This window comes from Rattus norvegicus, chromosome 1 (genome assembly GCF_021556685.1).
Source record: "Rattus norvegicus strain SHRSP/BbbUtx chromosome 1, alternate assembly SHRSP_T2T, whole genome shotgun sequence".
Classification (NCBI taxonomy): domain Eukaryota; kingdom Metazoa; phylum Chordata; class Mammalia; order Rodentia; family Muridae; genus Rattus; species Rattus norvegicus.
Genome location: NC_141534.1, coordinates 265,195,765 through 265,212,278, shown reverse-complemented (window position 1 = coordinate 265,212,278; position 16,514 = coordinate 265,195,765). Strand labels below are relative to the sequence as shown.

General features: G+C 40.8%; 1 long non-coding RNA gene across 1 annotated transcript; it reads left to right on the top strand.

Annotated features, from left to right (window-relative positions):
- Positions 1-475: 475 nt before the first annotated feature.
- On the top strand, positions 476-6,239 carry LOC147997152 (uncharacterized). The gene is made up of 2 exons (XR_015655468.1): positions 476-580; positions 5,937-6,239. It is a non-coding gene; the product is annotated as an uncharacterized LOC147997152 (long non-coding RNA).
- Positions 6,240-16,514: the final 10,275 nt, after the last annotated feature.

Here is a 16,514-nt window from a genome sequence, read left to right as displayed (position 1 = left end):
CCATGGTGTGGGGATGTTGGGAACACACTCATATTTATTTCTTCTAATGATTGCTAGTGCATTCCCCATCTCTTAAACTTCTAAATGCAGCAGAGTTAATCAACAGGGTTGCCTGTTGGAAAGTTTAGCTACAGTATTCGCCATTTTGATCACCATCATCCTGAAGATACAGGATTAGAAGGACCACAGTAAATGGTTAGAAGTATTTTGTAGCTTAGGTAAATGAGAGGGTCTCCATGACAAGTGTCCAGCAAGACTGGAATCAGGCTAGCCATGAGGCCAGTGTGAGGGGAAGTATGGTGGAACGAATGCGTGTGCTTACTCCAATGCTCTGTGTTCTTATCTCAGTTAGTGTGGCCTCCATAGACTCTAGAACCCCAGCATCACAGGAGATGAGAACATTGGCCTCAGAATGCCTGGTCTAGATTCTCAGTCGTCCAGTCTCTGAGTGTGTCCTGATGGGCATATTAGTTCTAGGTAATCAAAATCAACATACAGTATACACATGGTATATCCATGCTTATTGCTGCATTGCCCACAATGATCAACTTACAGAATCATCTTAGGTGCACATCAGCAGGTGACTGGATAAAGAAAGCATGGTGTACATGTATAGTGGGGTTTTATTCAGAAGTGGACTGGGGTGGAGATTTTCATGTTAAGTGACATAAGTAAGGCTCAGAAAGACAAATATACATGCTCTCTCTCAAATACAGAATCTAGACTTAAAAGAAAAGCACGAAGTAGAAGGGCATCTTATTTGGAAAGAGGAAGAGAGAAGAAGAGGGGTGAAGAGCAGAAAAACTCATTTTTTTGTACAATTAACAATCATTAATAGCAGGAAAAATAGTGCCTTGCTCATAGGATGACTGAAAATTCAAGATAAAGTGTAGCACTTAGAATATTTCCTGGAAACAGTAATGATAGATACTAAGGATTTAGCATTGTTTTTATATTTAGTATCACTTGATGCTAAATAATAACTATTAGGACTCTAACTCTGTCAAACACTTTAGTTATATCCTTCAAGAATGTCAAGGTTAAGCCATATTCTGCATAATTTCATACCAGTATTACAGCAACAGCATGAGCTCAGATACTAAGTCCCACGGCATTTGGTTTTTATTATCGGTGATAGATTCTTATCTCTCCATGATTTCTCTCTATTTCTACTAATCAGTCAATTAATTTTTTTGAGACAGGGTCTCATGGAGCCCAGCCTTGAACTTGCTAAGTAGTCAAGGATAACCTTGAACTTCTGACTTTCCTGTCTTCTCCTCTAGACTCCTGGGACGACAGGCATGCACCACTATCCTCACTTTATGCAGTGTTAGGATCAAAGCCAGAGCCTTGGATGCTAGGCAAACCCTCTACCAGCTGATCTGTATCCTCAGCTCAATGTTTTCTTTTGACTGCTGCGTGCGTGGACAGGAAACACTTGGCACATGTGTTAATATCGGTTCCTTTTCATAGCCATGGCAACCACCATCAATCAACTGCCCTGTCTATAACTGACCCCATAGAAGGTTCGAAGTCCTTCTCAACAGTTGGGACAGCCTTGTGAATCAGGGCTGGCTCATGAGTGGTAAACTATTTGCCATTTCTCTTCTAGCCATTCAGTCAATAGTGTTGCCATGGTGCAGTGAAGAAATTGAAGGAAGGAGTGGGTTAAGGCAGGCAGGAAGAGGACATAGAAATGAGTAATTCACTTGCTAGCATCTGCGAAGCCATTCCCCATCACGAGCACCCAGCCTTCACTACCCCAGCGTGGTGATTTGCAAGAGCACAAAATGAGCTAATTTTGGAAATTTGTCAGTGTAAAATCTCAGATAATAAAACATCCAGATTTACACAATTGCTCCCGTGGAAATGACAGTGGAAGTTATCTGTGTGGCTGGGTGGGGCACACGCTGCAGTGTCAGATGGCAGTTTGTTTTAATGTGTGGAGAAGTTTGATTGCATTTACTCTTTCAGTTATGGGGGACCGCTAAATTTGATACAGAGATTAGGGAGGAAAAAGTCTATCAAATGCATAGCATTTATAATTTATTTTAGAGCACAGCAGTCTGGACCAAGGTATCTGCCCATGACCTTTGGCTATAAAAATTGCAAATCAAATCAATATGGTGTGCTTTAAGACAGTGGTTCTCAACTTGTGGGTCGTGACCCCTTTGGAGGGTCAAACGAGCCTTTCACAGGGGTTGCATATCAGATATCCTGCACATCAGATATTTATATTACAGTTCGCAACAGTAGCAAAGATTACAGCTATGAAATAACAATAAAAATAATTTCATAGGTGGGGGTCTCCACACCATGAGAATCTGTATTAAAGGGTTGCAGCATTAGGAAGGCTGTGGATCACTGCTTTGAGAGGGAAAGGAAAGCTTGGGTAAATTCTGGACAGGCTTCCCGTACAAACAGTAGAACACAGGTCTGGATGTTCTCATTCCTCTAAGAACGTTTAGTTCTGTGGCTTTTGAGTCCAGCGTACTATCGTGGTCTCAGTTAATCAGTTTTCCTGAAGCCCATATGGGAGCATTTTGCGTGGTATAGTAGACCGTTGGTTTTTGGGAGAGATAATTAGGTTTGCTCAGATTAATGCCCAGGCTTGTAAATTTGTCTCAGCTCCCTTTCTCCCCTCCTCTCCCTTTCCCTCTCCTCTCCTCCTTCCTCCTCTTTCCCCTTCCCTCCTCTTTCCCCTTCTGTCCCTTCTTCTTCCTCTCTCCCTCTCTCCCTCTTTGTTTCTTTCTTTGTTTTTTCTTTCTTTCTCTCTCTTTTCTTTCTTGTGGAGGAGACAGGGTCTCATGTTTTTTTTTTTTGTTGTTGTTGCTGTTGTTTTCTTGCCTTGAACTACCTTTGAAGCTGAGGATGACCTTGCTATTTAATCTTCCATCACCCAAGTCACTTATGGGTATGTGCACCAAGCCTACTTTTCATGATGCTGGGTACCAGACTAGGCTTCCTTTGTGTAAGGCAAACATTTTATCATTTGAATTCTATCTTCTGTTGCCTGTTTCATAGACCTGTGTTGGTTTTCCTCCTGGGTATTGTTTTCCTGGTCCAGATGAGGAACTGGTAACAACATCTGTGACCCAAATCTCTGTTTACAGCACACTGGCTGCTGCTTAATTTGAGGTTGCTACTTTGTCTCCAATGAATCTGGGACCGGAATTTAAAGATTTCTACAAAGCCATATTTTGCCTGTGTTTGTATTTGTAAAACAGTGTTCTGTAGGGAGAGGCCGTTGCCTTCTGCCGCCGTGTAGACTCAGTGAAGAGGAAGAAAGGAAGCAGGAGAGAGAAGCCAAGAGATGGAATTGGGACTAGAGAGATCTTAGATTTTTATTCCCTGTCTCCAGTTCCGCTCTGGATGAAGGGCTCAAGTCGGCTCAAGCATGGAAAGAAAAGGTCCATCTATCAAAACCACTAGTTCAGAATCCCACTTGGCTACCCTAACTAATGTGGCTGATTAGAACTTAGCAACTCACCCAAACTCATTCTAACCCACACCGTCTTTCCTTTTAAAGTCACTCCTGCAAAACTGTTTGCTGATTTTTCAGCCCCCTTGTCTCTTTGCCTTGTTTAGTAAAGGATGTCTTTGTGTTGGAAATTGGTTTTGGGGTGTGCTCTGTGCCTAACCTGGGCTCCAGAAGGAAGTAGTCCACAGTGCACGTGTCCTGTCATTGAGGGTTTATGGCTTATGGAACTCTGGGTCATCAGGTGTTGTGAGAGTGAGTTTGGCCAGAGGTAAATGCAACCTGCTAAGGCTGATTTATTTCTAGTTTGGTTTTTCTTTTTTAAAAAGCCACTTCTATTTCTTACGATCACTGTATGAATTTTAGTAAGATAGTAAGTCACCATCTCCGGTCTTCAGAACGTAATTCCATTCCCCAATAACATGCATTCTGTCTAAACCAAGAGAGGCATGAAGCAGTCAAGCATATTTCCAAAATTCACTCCACTTGCAGTTAATGCCTCTTTTCTGTGGATCGAGCGTCATTACTAGCACAACAGCCTCAAATAGCTATTATTTTGCCTGATAGATGGGACTATTGAAACTCAGAGAGGATTATATAGTTGGAATTGTCCAAACAGTTGGTCGATGGCAGAATTAGAATTTTCAAGATAATATTGCTTGACTTCAAACTCAAAGGCCAACAGCCCTTGGGTCACTTGCTCCCTCCTATTCTACACAACTGACATTTACTTTCACACTAGTAAACATTGGTCTATTATCACCCAAGCTCTAGCGACCGTAAGTCTAGTCTCTCTTCTACATTTTACCTTTCAGTCAAGTATGGTAACGTGGGATGCTGAGTTGGTTATTGTGACGCTCTGGATAATGGGTGGATGCATTTGTTCTCCTGTAAAAGGAGAGGAAGAAGGCAAAACCATCAACTTGAGCCCATTAGATGCAGGACTCGTGTATTTCTTAGATCCTCAGACATGCCCCCAACTTTAATGAGGACCACGGGAGAAAACACATCTCGTAGCTTTACCGATATTTACCTTCAGCCTACAAGCTTGATACTCACAATGACTCTCTCTTCCCCTTCTCTCACTCCTCATCCTCCCCATCCTTCTCCCTTATCTCGTGTGTATTTTGCCTGGCACACTCCTGTCCTTTAGGAAAAGCAAGTGGTTCGTTCTGGTGCTGGACAACTGAAGACAGCTGTCTAGAGTCTTCCCACCTTGAACAACTCTCTTGTATCCATTCACTTTGTTCAAAAGGAAATTATTTGCCCCATTTGGCCTTTGTCCTCTAAAACACATGCCTCAAAATTTCTGCTTATATAAAGAGACCTTGCATATTCGGTGAAGAACATTTTTATTCCTAGTGAAAATTTATTTTTAGTTGTCTTTCACTTGGCTTGGCTTCCCTGCAGCCAGCTTAACTTCTTTGTAATGATAAGGCTTCAGCAGATATTAAAGTTAGAGATGCTTGGTCATCAATCCTCTTACATCAAGACCACCCACACCTGGTAACTCCTACTTCTTTACTCCTCTCCAGACCTTTGAAGTGGCCCTGAAGGTCCTTGTAGTAGTTTGAATGAAAATGTCTCCTATAGGTTTAGATGCTAAGACCTAGTCCGAGTTTAGTGGTGCTGTTTGTGGAGGTTTGAGGTGGTGTGGCCTTATTGGAGGAAGTCACTGGAGGTGGTCTTTGAGCTCCACACTTCCTTCAGTTTGCTCTGCCCCATGCTTGTGTTAATGGACATGAGTTCTTGGTATTATGATTCTGCTGTTGTAGTTCCCTACTTTTATGGATTTTCATGTCTAGAGCTGTAAACCCACATAAACCTTCTTCCACTTTGCCTTGGTCATTCTGTTTTATCAAGGGATGGGAAAGTAATCAACATAGTCCTCCTGTCCATGATGCTACTCTCACCAAGCTTTTTGTAATGCTGTGCATACCAGAGAATACAGTCCATAGACAGGCGCTTTAATGTCCTCGACACCCGTCCTTCCTAATCTATCTGTAAGGCTCTTTAACAAGGCCCACAAGGCTTGGGCTCATTCTAGTGTCCTCACAATAAAGATCCTTCCCTGGGAATCTTATTTATGTTTCTTTATTTCTGAAGCTTCTTCTTAGCCACTGCCTACACAGAGCTTAAGATCTGCATAAATGATAAGAACTCATTCTCATTACTACCCAATGCATTAACCTTTATTACTGTAAGTTATGGCTGTTAGAAGGGAGCTATAGAACAAAGTTTGCCTGTCTGTAAGATACTGAGGTAGGTGAGTCATTGTTTGAGAGCAGGTTGGGGAATGGAGCATGAGTCACTTGGTACACCCACAAAAATGCATTATGTTCCTTTTAAAAGATAATTATCTAGGAGACATTGGCTTAGTTCAGTTAGAAGTTTCTTTCTGAGAGGAGAAATGTGGGGAAGGATACGAACAAAGAGGGCATGATGGGTTTGCTTACAGATGACCTCCTGAAGATGAAGAAGCAGAAGGATGAGAGGACCGGACACCAGCTGTGGGTGTCCTGACAGCGGGAGGATGTGAACTGTCTCCTAGGAAGAAACTCCTGTCATGCCACAGCTGGTACTAGCTTGACATTTGCTCGGAAACCTTGATTCTTCCTGGATTCCACCATGCTCTGCTGTTTCTGCATGAGAAGAAGTATGTTCAGCCTCAACGGAGAGTTGACACGTGACTTATAGTTGGAGTGATGTCATAGGGTTCTAGGAAGCAGGTTGTTCTTCTGAGGCTTCATGTTCTGTGGAAGATTTAGATGAAAAGTGGCTGCATTAGCCAACAGTTTGACTTTTCCTTTTCAACTTGGCATTTCTTCTCTTTACTATGCTTCTTAGTGTCTTGATGGAATTGCCGGTCGAAACCCCAAATCCCAAGTAAAATGCAGATTTCCTCATACTAGACACAGCACCATGGATTATCCTTCATAGATGAGGTGACCTTGGTGCCCAGTGCAGTGCCACCTCTTCTCTGTTTGGGTCACTTTTTCCTTTTCTCTGCCTTCTCTTGGATTAAGTAGTTTCCAAGGTTCACATTATTTCCTGTCTACTGACTTGTCATTATCACAAGTTTTAGTGATCTCCTTGAAGTTATATATGAACTCCAATATCATGATTATACATTGAATTATGTGTTTAGCCCAGGATCCACAATAATCCTTTATTTTCTGCTCCTAGCAAGTAACAAGCCTCTGCATTCACCACTATTCACTGTAAGCAGGGGTTTCTCTGATTAAAGCTAGGATTTGCATATGTCTATTGGCATAGGGATTTAGAAAGGAATGGTTATTACACAAATGAAGTTTATCATCATAAATATGCCCCATGAGCAGGCCTGCTGCCTCCCTAGACTTGGATTGCCACCACTAGGAATTGTTCTTACTCCACACCTCTAGAATGGGCCTTGAATCCATTTGGAAGGCAGCTGGTTGCTATCCTCATAGCCAAGCTCATACTGCACGGGTGGGTGTAGCTTGTTTTCCAAATAGCTTAATTAAACACACTTAATCCCATTTAATCACTCTTATCCCAAACCCTCTTCTCCCCAATCCCTCTGCCTTGCTCTCTGAATAAAACTTTCCACCACAGTGTTTCTCTCTTCCTTTCAACTCCTTCCTTTAAGGATCTCCATCTCTCTTATTATTTTCTGGATTATACAGATACTCCAAGTTAGACACATCCTACTAGGATGCTCATATGAGAAAGAACATGTAGCATTTGTCCTGTTAGGCTGGGCTACCTCACTCGCAGTAATTTTTCTATTCATTTCCCTGCAAATTTCATTTTTCTTTACAGCTGAGATGTTGTCTTACTTATTGCTGTGAAAAGACATCATGATCATAGTAACTCTTCTTTCTTTTCTTTTTTTTTATTAACTTGAGTATTTCTTATTTACATTTCGAGTGTTATTCCCTTTCCCGGTTTCCAGGCAAACATCCCCCTAATCCCTCCCCCTCCCCTCCTTTATGGGTGTTCCCCTCCCCACCCTCCCCCCATTGCTGCCCTCCCCCCAACAATATAGTTCACTGGAGGTTCAGTCTTAGCAGAACCCAGGGCTTCCCCTTCCACTGGTGCTCTTACTAGGATATTCATTGCTACCTATGAGGTCAGAGTCCAGGGTCAGTCCATGTATAGTATTTAGGTAGTGGCTTAGTCCCTGGAAGCTCTGGTTGCTTGGCATTGTTGTACATATGGGGTCTCGAGCTCCTTCAAGCTCTTCCAGTTCTTTCTCTGATTCCTTCAACGGGGGTCCTATTCTCAGTTCAGTGGTTTGCTGCTGGCATTCGCCTCTGTATTTGCTGTATTCTGGCTGTGTCTCTCAAGAGCGATCTACATCCGGCTCCTGTCAGCCTGCACTTCTTTGCTTCATCCATCTTGTCTAATTGGATAGCTGTATATGTATGGGCCACATGTGGGGCAGGCTCTGAATGGGTGCTCCTTTTGTGTCTGTTTTAATCTTTGCCTCTCTATTCCCTGCCAAGGGTATTCTTGTTCCCCTTTTAAAGAAGGAGTGAAGCATTCACCTTTTGATCATCCGTCTTGAGTTTTATTTGTTCTAGGCATCTAGGGTAATTCAAGCATTTGGGCTAATAGCCACTTATCAGTGAGTGCATACCATGAGTGTTTTTCTGTGATTGGGTTACCTCACTCAGGATGATATTTTCCAGTTCCAACCATTTGCCTACGGATTTCAAAAGTCATTGTTTTTGATAGCTGAGTAATATTCCATTGTGTAGATGTACCACATTTTCTGTATCCATTCCTCTGTGGAAGGGCATCTGGGTTCTTTCCAGTTTCTGGCTATTATAAATAAGGCTGCTATGAACATAGTGGAGCACGTGTCTTTTTTAGATGTTGGGGCATCTTGTGGGTATATGCCCAAGAGAGGTATAGCTGGATCCTCAGGCAGTTCAATGTCCAATTTTCTGAGGAACCTCCAGACTGATTTCCAGAATGGTTGTACCAGTCTGCAATCCCACTAACAATGGAGGAGTGTTCCTCTTTCTCCGCATCCTCGCCAGCATCTGCTGTCACCTGAGTTTTTGATCTTAGCCATTCTCACTGGTGTGAGGTGAAATCTCAGGGTTGTTTTGATTTGTATTTCCCTTATGACTAAAGATGTTGAACATTTCTTTAGGTGTTTCTCAGCCATTCGGCATTCCTCAGCTGTGAATTCTTTGTTTAGCTCTGAACCCCATTTTTTAATAGGGTTATTTGTTTCCCTGCGGTCTAACTTCTTGAGTTCTTTGTATATTTTGGATATAAGGCCTCTATCTGTTGTAGGATTGGTAAAGATCTTTTCCCAATCTGTTGGTTGCCGTTTTGTCCTAACCACAGTGTCCTTTGCCTTACAGAAGCTTTGCAGTTTTATGAGATCCCATTTGTCGATTCTTGATCTTAGAGCATAAGCCATTGGTGTTTTGTTCAGGAAATTTTTTCCAGTGCCCATGTGTTCCAGATGCTTCCCTAGTTTTTCTTCTATTAGTTTGAGTGTATCTGGTTTGATGTGGAGGTCCTTGATCCACTTGGACTTAAGCTTTGTACAGGGTGATAAACATGGATCGATCTGCATTCTTCTACATGTTGACCTCCAGTTGAACCAGCACCATTCGCTGAAAATGCTATCTTTTTTCCATTTGATGGTTTTGGCTCCTTTGTCAAAAATCAAGTGCCCATAGGTGTGTGGGTTCATTTCTGGGTCTGCAATTCTGTTCCATTGGTCTATCTGTCTGTCTCTATACCAATACCATGCAGTTTTTATCACTATTGCTCTGTAATACTGCTTGAGTTCAGGGATAGTGATTCCCCCTGAAGTCCTTTTATTGTTGAGGATAGTTTTAGCTATCCTGGGTTTTTTGTTATTCCAGATAAATTTGCAAATTGTTCTGTCTAACTCTTTGAAGAATTGGATTGGTATTTTGATGGGGATTGCATTGAATCTGTAGATCGCTTTTGGTAAAATGGCCATTTTTACTATATTAATCCTGCCAATCCATGAGCATGGGAGATCTTTCCATCTTCTGAGGTCTTCTTCAATTTCTTTCTTCAGAGTTTTGAAGTTCTTATTGTACAGATCTTTTACTTGTTTGGTTAAAGTCACACCGAGGTACTTTATATTATTTGGGTCTATTATGAAGGGTGTCGTTTCCCTAATTTCTTTCTCGGCTTGTTTCTCTTTTGTGTTGAGGAAGGCTACTGATGTATTTGAGTTAATTTTATACCCAGCCACTTTGCTGAAGTTGTTTATCAGCTTTAGTAGTTCTCTGGTGGAACTTTTGGGATCACTTAAATATACTATCATATCATCTGCAAATAGTGATATTTTGACTTCTTCTTTTCCGATCTGTATCCCCTTGACCTCCTTTTGTTGTCTGATTGCTCTGGCTAGAACTTCAAGAACTATATTGAATAAGTAGGCAGAGAGTGGGCAGCCTTGTCTAGTCCCTGATTTTAGTGGGATTGCTTCAAGTTTCTCTCCATTTAGTTTAATGTTAGCAACTGGTTTGCTGTATATGGCTTTTACTATGTTTAGGTATGGGCCTTGAGTTCCAATTCTTTCCAGGACTTTTATCATGAAGGGGTGTTGAATTTTGTCAAATGCTTTCTCAGCATCTAATGAAATGATCATGTGGTTTTGTTCTTTCAGTTTGTTTATATAATGGATCACGTTGATGGTTTTCCGTATATTAAACCATCCCTGCATGCCTGGGATGAAGCCTACTTGATCATGGTGGATGATTGTTTTGATGTGCTCTTGGATTCGATTTGCCAGAATTTTATTGAGTATTTTTGCGTCGATATTCATAAGGGAAATTGGTCTGAAGTTCTCTTTCTTTGTTGGGTCTTTGTGTGGTTTAGGTATAAGAGTAATTGTGGTTTCATAGAAGGAATTCGGTAATGCTCCATCTGTTTCAATTTTGTGGAATAGTTTGGATAATATTGGTATGAGGTCTTCTATGAAGGTCTGATAGAATTCTCCACTGAACCCATCTGGACCTGGGCTCTTTTTGGTTGGGAGACGTTTAATGACTGCTTTTATTTCCTTAGGAGTTATGGGGTTGTTTAAATGGTTTATCTGTTCCTGATTTAGCTTCGGTACCTGGTATCTGTCTAGGAAATTGTCCATTTCCTGCAGATTTTCAAGTTTTGTTGAATATAGGCTTTTATAGTAAGATCTGATAATTTTTTGAATTTCCTCTGAATCTGTAGTTATGTGTCCCTTTTCATTTCTAATTTAATAATTTGGACACACTCTCTGTGTCCTCTCGTTAGTCTGGTTAAGGGTTTATCTATCTTGTTGATTTTCTCAAAGAACCAACTTTTGGTTCTGTTGATTCTTTCTATGGTTTTTTTTGTTTCTACTTGGTTGATTTCAGCTCTGAGTTTGATTATTTCCTGCCTTCTACTCCTCCTGGGTATATTTGCTTCTTTTTGTTCTAGAGCTTTTAGGTGTGCTGTCAAGCTGCTGACATATGTTCTTTCCTGTTTCTTTCTGCATGCACTCAGTGCTATGACTTTTCCTCTTAGCACAGCTTTCATTGTGTCCCATAAGTTTGGGTATGTTGTACCTTCATTTTCATTAAATTCTAAAAAGTCTTTAATTTCTTTCTTTATTTCTTCCTTGACCAGGTTATCATTGAGTAGAGCATTGTTCAATTTCCACGTATATTTGGGCATTCTTCCCTTATTGTTTTTGAAGATCAGCTTTAGGCTGTGGTGGTCTGATAGCACGCATGGGATTATTTCTATCTTTTTGTACCTTTTGAGACCCGTTTTTTGACCAATTATATGGTCAATTTTGGAGAAAGTACCATGAGGAGCTGAGAAGAAGATATATCCTTTTGCTTTAGGATAGAATGTTCTATAAATATCTGTTACGTCCATTTGGCTCATGACTTCTCTTAGTCTGTCTACGTCTCTGTTTAATTTCTGTTTCCATGATCTGTCCATTGATGAGAGTGGGATGTTGAAATCTCCTACTATTATTGTGTGAGGTGCAATGTGTATTTTGAGCTTTAGTAAGGTTTCTTTTACGTACGTAGGTGCCCTTGTATTTGGGGCATAGATATTTAGGATTGAGAGTTCATTGGTGGATTTTTCCTTTGATGAATATGAAGTGTCCTTCCTTATCTTTTTTGATGACTTTTAGTTGAAAATTGATTTTATTTGATATTAGAATGGCTACTCCAGCTTGCTTCTTCTGACCATTTGCTTGGAAAGTTGTTTTCCAGTCTTTTACTCTGAGGCAGTGTCTGTCTTTGTCTCTGAGGTGTGTTTCCTGTAGGCAGCAGAATGCAGGGTCTTCGTTGCGTATCCAGTTTGTTAATCTATGTCTTTTTATTGGGGAGTTGAGGCCATTGATGTTGAGAGATATTAAGGAATAGTGATTATTGCTTCCTATTATATTCATATTTGGATGTGAGGTTATGTTTGTGTGCTTTTCTTCTCTTTGTTTTGTTGCCAAGACGATTAGTTTCTTGCTTCTCCTAGGGTATAGCTTGCCTCCTTATGTTGGGCTTTACCATTTATTATCCTTTGTAGTGCTGGATTTGTAGAAAGATATTGTGTAAATTTGGTTTTGTCATGGAATATCTTGGTTTCTCCATCTATGTTAATTGAGAGTTTTGCAGAATACAGTAACCTGGGCTACCATTTGTGTACTCTTAGGGTCTGTATGACATCTGTCCAGGATCTTCTGGCTTTCATAGTTTGTGGCGAAAAGTCTGGGGTGATTCTGATAGGTCTGCCTTTATATGTTACTTGACCTTTTTCCCTTACTGCTTTTAATATTCTTTCTTTATTTTGTGCATTTGGTGTTTTGACTATTATGTGACGGGAGGTGTTTCTTTACTGGTCCAATCTATTTGGAGTTCTGTAGGCTTCTTGTATGCCTATGGGTATCTCTTTTTTTAGGTTAGGGAAGTTTTCTTCTACAATTTTGTTGAAGATATTTACTGGTCCTTTGAGCTGGGAGTCTTCATTCTCTTCTATACCTATTATCCTTAGGTTTGATCTTCTCATTGAGTCCTGGATTTCCTGTATGTTTTGGACCAGTAGCTTTTTCTGCTTTACATTATCTTTGACAGTTGAGTCAATGATTTCTATGGAATCTTCTGCTCCTGAGATTCTCTCTTCCATCTCTTGTATTCTGTTGGTGAAGCTCGTATCTACAGCTCCTTGTCTCTTCTTTTGGTTTTCTATGTCCAGGGTTGTTTCCATGTGTTCTTTCTTGATTGCTTCTATTTCCATTTTTAATTCCTTCAACTGTTTGATTGTGTTTTCTTGGAATTCTTTCAGGGATTTTTGCGATTCCTCTCTGTAGGCTTCTACGTGTTTATTAATATTTTCCTGTGTTTCTCTAAGGGAGTTCTTCACGTCTTTCTTGAAGTCCTCCAGCATCCTGATCAAATATGATTTTGAAACTAGATCTTGCTTTTCTGGTGTGTTTGGATATTCCGTGTTTGCTTTGGTGGGAGAATTGGGCTCCGATGATGCCATGTAGTCTTGGTTTCTGTTGCTTGGGTTCCTGTGCTTGCCTCTCACCATCATATTATCTCTAGTGTTACTTTGTTCTGCTATTTCTGACAGTGGCTAGACTGTCCTATAAGCCTGTGTGTCAGAAGTGCTGTAGACCTGTTTTCCTGTTTTCTTTCAGCCAGTTATAGGGAGAGAGTGTTCTGCTTTCGGGCGTGTAGTTTTTCCTATCTACAGGTCTTCAGCTGTTCCTGTGGGCCTGTGTCTGGAGTTCACCAGGCAGGTCACTTGCAGCAGAAAAGTTGATCTTACCTGGGGTTCCGAGGCTCAAGTTTGCTCGTGGGGTGTTGCGTATGAGCTCTCTGCGGAAGCAGCAACCAGGAAGATCTGCGCAGCCCTTTCTGGGAGCTTCCGTGCACCAGGGTTCCAGATGGCATTTGGTGTTTTCCTCTGGCATCAGAGATGTGTGCAGAGTGCAGTCTCTTCTGGTTTCCCAGGTGTGTCTGCCTCTCTGAAGGTTTAGCTCTCCCTCCCACAGGATTTGGGTGCAGAGAACTGTTTATCCGGTAGGTCCCTTCAGGTTCTGGCGGTGTCTCAGATGCAGCGGACCTGCTGCTCCTGGGCCCTCCTCTACGGGAACCCAGAGGCTGTATGGGTTTCCTCTTGGACCAGGGATGTGAGCAGGGGTGGGCAGTGTTGGTGGTCTCTTCTGCTGTGCAGCCTCACGAATGCCCACCTGACCAGACGGTGAGGTCTCTCTCCCACGGGGTTTGGGATCAGAGAGCTTCTGCGGGCAGGGATCCGCGGGTTCGTAACTCTTCTTTTAAAAAATCCTTTTATTGATTCTTTGTGAATTTCACATCATGCAACTTAATCCCACTCATCTTCCCGTCCTTTTGTATCCTTACTATGCACTTGCAACAATAAAACAATATAGAAAAAAAAATCTTGTCATGGAAGCTATAGTTTGTCATGATGTGTCATATAGTATGCCCTTTTGTCTACATACCGTTACTTTCAAAATGTTCCTTGTAATGGGTCATTGGTTTCTTTGAGGCCTGGGACTACAGTGTAGCACAGCAACTCTTATAAGGGAAAAAATTGGAGTTGGCTTACAGTTTCAAAGTTTAGGTCATTATGATCATGGTGGGAAGCATGGAGACATACAGGCAGACAAGGAACTGGATACAGAGCTGAGAGCGCTATATCTTGATTCATAAGCAGCAGGAAGAGACATTGAGCCACTAGGCTTGGGGTGTGCTCTGAGACCTCAAAGCCAGCCCCTCAGTGACGCACCCGCACTTCCTCCAACAAGACCACACCTCCTCCAAAGACTTACCTCCAGATCGAGCCACTCCCTGTGGGCCTATGGAGGCCATGTTTATTCAACATAGATGTATTCTATTGTACAGGTATGACATTTTTATTATTCTTTAATCTGTTGTTGGGCATCTAGGCTGCCTCCATTTTTAAAGAAACCTTTAGACTGACTTCCAAAGATGTCCCACTAGTTTCTATCGCCATTGACAGTGTATAAAGGCTTCCGTTTCCCACACCTAGACAGGACTTATTACTAGTATTCTTGATGGCAGCCATTCTACCTGCAGTGAGAAAAATATTAAATAGTGAAATTCCATCTTTGTTGAAGCTGCATTTTCCTAATGGCTATAGTCAACAAACCCTGTTTAAGTGCCTGCTATACATTTCTATTTCATTTTTGCAGACATTCATGTTGACCCATTCTTGCTTCTCTGGGATGAAGCCTGGTTGGTCATGGTGGATAATTGGTTTTGATGTGTTCTTGGATTTGGTTTGTATTTTATTGACTATTTGTACATCAGTGTTCATGAGGGAAATTGGTATGTTATTCTCTTTCTTTGTTGAGTCTTGGTGTCATTTGGGTGTCAGAATGAGTGTCCTCTCATGAAATGAATTTGATCATTGTGTCTTCTGTTTCTATTTTGTAGAATACTATGAGGAATATTGGTATTATCTCTTCTATGAAAGTGTGGCATAATTCTGTGCTAAAACCAAATGGTTTGGGGCTATTTTTGGAGTGAGACTTTTAATGACTGCTTCTATGTCCTTAGAGGTTATAGGTTTATTTGAATTGTTTATCTGATATTTATTTAATTTTGTTAGGTGGTATCTATTTTCCAATTTTGTGGAGTATAAGTTTTTGAATGATTTTTTGGATTTCCTCGGTGCTGGTTGTTATGCCCCCTTTTTGTTTCTTATTGTGCTACTTTAGATTCTCTCTCTGCCTTTTGGTTAGTTTGGCTAAGGGTTGGTCTATGTTATTGATTTTCTCAAAGAACCAGCTCTTTCTTTCATTGATTCTTTGTACTTTTCTCTTTTTTTCTATTTTATTGATTTCAGTCCTGAGTTTGATTATTTCTTGCAATCTATTCCTCTTGAGGGTGTTTGCTTCTTTGTGTTCTAGAGCTTTCAGGTATGATGTTACATCACCAGTGTGGGATCTCACTAATGTCTTTATGAAGGCAATTAGTGCTATGAACTCTTTTCTTAACACTGCTTTTGTCCTGTCCCATCAGTCTAAGTATTTGTTGTATATCATTTTCACTGAATTTTAGGAAGTCTTTAATTTGCACCTTCATTTCTTTCCTAACCCAGTGGTCCTTTGGTAAAGAATTGGTTGGTTTTCATGAGTTTTTGGCTTTCCGTTGTTGAAGTCCAGCTTTAATCCATGGTTGTCTGATAAGATATAGGGGGTTATTTTAATTTTCTTGTATTTTTTGAGACTTGCTTAATGTCTCAGTATATGGTCAGTTTTGGGGAGGGTTCTGTTAGGTGCTGAAAAGAAGGTCTACTCTTTTGTGTTTGGGTGAAATGTCCTGTAGATATCTGCTAGAACTATTTGAGTCATAATGTCTGCTAGCTCCATGATTTCTCTTTCTTTTTTTCTGCCTGAATGACCTGTCCATTGGTGAGAGTGGGGTTGAAATCTTCCACTATTAATGTGTGAGCTTTGATGTGTGGATAAAGCTTTAGTAATGGTTGTGGATACCCTTGCATTTTGGGCATAGATGTTCAGAATTGAGATTTTTTTCTTGGTGGAATTTTTTTTTTGTGGAGTATGAAGTGTCCTTCCCCATCTCTTGACTAAATGATGGATGAGTGTCTATTTTGTTAGATACTGCTATACCATCAGTTGGCTTCTTTGGTCATTCACTTGGAAAATCTTTTTCAACTCCTTACTCTGATATAGTTTGTATCTTTGATGTTGAGATTTTTTTTGTTTATTTCTTTGTTTCTTTGTTTTTTTATCTGCCACAGAAGGATGGATCCTGTTTTTGTGCCCATTCTGTTTGCCTGTGTCTTTTCACTGGGAAAATGAATCCACTGATAATGAAAAATATTAATGACTGATGATTAATTCCTGTTATTTTGTTGTTGTTGGTAGTCTCTCTCTCTCTCTCTCTCTCTCTCTCTCTCTCTCTCTCTCTCTGATGTTTGTGTTTCTCTTCTTTGGGTTTTGCTGGTGTGAGATTATTTAATGCCTGTGTTTCATGTGTGTTGTTAACCTCCATGG